Genomic DNA, 3,781 nt, shown 5'->3' on the forward strand with positions numbered 1-3,781 from the left:
TTACTTCATTTCTGGGATCTAGAAATATTCACTTAACAAAACTATTAGTCCCATTGATTGCGTTGTCATACGATCACCAAAATCACTCGAAATGGCATAAATGGTGCCATGTTCGGTATGGCATCTTACCTGTCCAGCCAAAGGGTGGGGAACCCGGGGGTGCTAGGGTAGTGATCTCATATGCGAGCATGGTGTCCGAGGATGCGGGATTCTTCGAATATGATAGTGCTCCACAGTGTGACTGGGGTAGACTGCAGGTGGTAACAGTCCTGTCGGTCGGCCGGGAAACTGCTTCTCAGTTAGCGTACTCCCCGACGTTCGGGTATTGTGTAGGAGTTCATGCAAAGATGAAACGGGACTAGATGTTCTCCAGTGCGGGTCATTCTCCCCGATGTCCCTAATTTCCCAGCACCTGCAGCTCTAAGCATGTGCCTAACATAACTTACCTGCCTATGCTCCCACTAACCTTAGGTTTGCTTGTTTATTCTTTATTCATGAGAGTTGGTTGTTCTGTGTGTGTCACATTACCCCTAATTATCCTTTGTTTATCACTTACCCTTGTATAGTCATGGTTATTGAACTAGTAAATATCTTTACACAACCTAGCCATCCCTTGGGAAAATATAAATAACGATACCCTGAATACTTCCGAGTGAAATGCTACAACGGTATATCTGTGCGCTTGCGGATCTTTCTGTAAATATTAAGACATAACAACACGGTATTTTCGTGGCGGCGTTGCTAGGAACTAACCCCTCCTAGTGGCGACACTAAGAAACGCCAACATGTAGCCTTGCCGTTCACGAGTGTTTCACAAGTCAAGGTAGTGAGCGTCATCTTCATCAATTTCCATGGCCTCGGCTTGCGGTTCGGCTCGCATTTCTTCGTGTTGTTCTTCTTCTTCTTCATAGTCCATCATGCTTGGGGTTGGCGTAGGTTCGGGACTGTGCGAGCTCGAGCCACCCCGAGAACGAGGTGAACTTCCATCTGTCATCTTCTTGAATGTGCTAAAACCTTCCGCCCTATGCCCTTCATGATTGGACAAAAACAAACACGTACAACTCGAAACGGGTTACGTTAGTAAAACCGAAATGAACGTTCTTACCCGCGAGTTGTTTCTCCTTGAAAGTGAACTTTCTTGCAGCAAAGAAATGAGAGAGAGAGAGGTTTCTTGAAATCAAATTTGAGAAAAAATCCAATGAAAATCCGAGAGCAAAGTTTGAGAGGGAGTGAGTGAATGAGAGTTGAGTGTGAGAGCTCAACACCCACCCCTCAGCCTCTATTTAAAGAGCAAAAGCCCGGGCACAACGGCTAGTAGATGTTGGAAAAAGCTGACAGGGAGACACTGACAGGTGGGGTCGGCCGACCCAAGGGTTCGGCCGGCCCCCTGTGGGTCCCCTAGCTGACAGCTAGGGCCTAGGTGCTCCCCAATGGCTCTTTACTTTGAAAACTTAGGTGCCCGACCAAACTTTGTCTCGAAAGATGTTCAAAATTATTTTTCCAAAGGATTTTGATGCTCAGAAAATATTTTTGGATTTTTTTAAAAAAACCAAAAAAGGTGCTAGAAATATTCTAGCATGCAAGGGTGTTTTGAAAATTCAAACATGAAGTGGAAAAAAAAGTCGAGAAAAGCAAAATGGTGGAAAATAAATATAAGATATGTACCGATTTACCTTCGGCAAAGGCTCGTCGTTTCAAGTCTGACGAGCGGGACCTTTCTCCTGCTTTTCTTACCATTGTGCAGCTCGTCCTGGAGAAGTGGACGAAGACGAACTTTCGACCTTACGCCACACTTTCTTTGAATGTCTTCTTTTGGATCGTGTGGTCGTAGGTTTTTCAGGCTGGGGTTCTGGGGCACCCCAAAGTGCTTGCCCTTCGCCGTCCTGCTGGATCTAAACACGTTGCTCCTCCCATTGCTTGAATCTGAAGAACATGTTCTCCTTCCCGATGCAGAAGCACATTTCTCCTCTTCCTACGTCGATCCTTGCTCTAGCAGCCCTCAGGAATGGTTGCCCAAGAATGAGCTCGATTCCGAGGTTGCCCTCTATATCCATTACCACAAAGTCGGCAAGAATGAAGTAGTCTCGCATGCAGACTAAGACATTTTTGACTATCCCCTCGGGATATCTGATTATAGAGTCTGCGAGCTGCACACACATATGTTGGTGAGAGGGCAGGGTATAGGAGTTTTTCATACATTACCATGGGCATGATGTTCACGCTGGCCCCTAGATCGCAAAGCGCATGCTCATAGTATTGATCGAAGATGAGCAGCTGATCATTGGGACCCCTGGATCTTCTTGAACGGCTGCTACCAGGCCATCCCAAGTATCATTCTTCGGGGGATTGTACCTGCCTGCATGGTTAGTGCGGGGAGCCCACCTGGGAATGTTGCCCCATCCGGTAGACACCATATTTGCAGTTTCAACAGGAGATTCGGGTTGCCCCGGAATCTTTCCGGACTCAAAAGCAAGAATCGCAGCAGCGATTTGAGAAAATTGTGTTTCTATAGTTTTGTTGAAACTCAGTTGGTTTTTAATTGCAGAAGAAAGAATTTCAACTTTTGCATTTATGTTTTCCAAGATTTTTTTTATAGAAACACTTTAAGGGAAACCCCTAAAGCTTAATTAGGTACGTCACCCAGGGTTTGAACCCAGGGCGGGAGCACCCCGACAAGTGGTCTGTGCCACTGCACCATGAGCCCCTTCGCTCCAAAATTTTATCGTTGGCAGCAAGCTTTTTATTTAAAGATTCGTTAATTTTAGCTTGGCCAAAAACTTGATCTCTTAAGGAGGGTTGGTTTGAATATTACCTCCTTCTTGGAATGGTGGGCGTGCTTGACCCCACCCTTGGCCTCCTTGTGAACGGAACCCGTTGTTGTTGATGTAGGTTGCGTCTTCACGGGTCTCGGGGCGGTCTTTCCCCGGGTGTCCACCATCACCACAAATCTCGCACGCTGAGTATTAGTTCATGGCATGGACGGGAACGAACATTTGTTTGTTCCCTTCGTCGAGTTTCTTTAGTAGGAGGTCCAGTTTGGCGGCAAGCATATCCGTCTCCTTGACGGTATGCATTCCGCCCTTTGTTCGGGCTGGAAACGCTCCTCGTTCCAGCCCTGGTTGGAGAGCACCTTTTCAATCTAGGTCGAAGCCTTGACAATCGTCAAATCGAAATAGGCTCGTCCAGCAACAGCATCAAAATGGGCTCTTGATGTAGTCGTTAGCCCATTGTAGAAGTTTTGGAGCATGAGCCACTCGTCCATCCCATGACGAGGATTGTTGAGTATGTATTCCTCGAGTCTCTCCCAAGCTTCTGGGATGGATTCCATCCTTGTCTGCTGGAAACTTGAAATTCTTCCACACAGAGCATTTGTTTTGCCCAACGGGAAAAACTTGGCGAGGAACGCCGTGGAACATTTGTCCCACGTGCTGATGGCTTCTTTGTTCTGATAAAACCATTGTTTCGATTTCCCCAGAAGGGAGAAAGGAAACAGACGGAGTCTGATTGCGTCGGCCATAACGCCCCATATGGTTACGGTCTTGCATAACTCCAGAAAGTTCTAGAGATGGGCATTGGCGTCCTCGTTTGGCTTGCCATAGAATGGGCCGGCCTGCACCATGTTAATGAGGCTGGACTTCAGCTCAAAGTTCACTCCCAAACATCAACAATGGGTCCAGTCGCCACATTGGCGGCTAAGGAGACCGAGAAGTCACGGAGAGTCTTCTCAGCCATGGGTTCGGTAGTTGTAATGGTGCTTGAAGAGCTGGTTCGCTTGTCGACA

At 47.1% G+C, this 3,781-nt stretch overlaps 1 non-coding gene across 1 annotated transcript; it reads left to right on the plus strand.

Annotated features, from left to right (window-relative positions):
• The first annotated feature begins 3,260 nt into the window (after positions 1-3,260).
• Positions 3,261-3,369, plus strand: LOC120657811. The gene has a single exon (XR_005668347.1). It is a non-coding gene; the product is annotated as a small nucleolar RNA R71 (small nucleolar RNA).
• The last annotated feature ends 412 nt before the right edge of the window (positions 3,370-3,781 follow it).

Source organism: Panicum virgatum, chromosome 1N (assembly GCF_016808335.1).
Source record: "Panicum virgatum strain AP13 chromosome 1N, P.virgatum_v5, whole genome shotgun sequence".
In the NCBI taxonomy this organism is placed as follows: Eukaryota; Viridiplantae; Streptophyta; class Magnoliopsida; order Poales; family Poaceae; genus Panicum; species Panicum virgatum.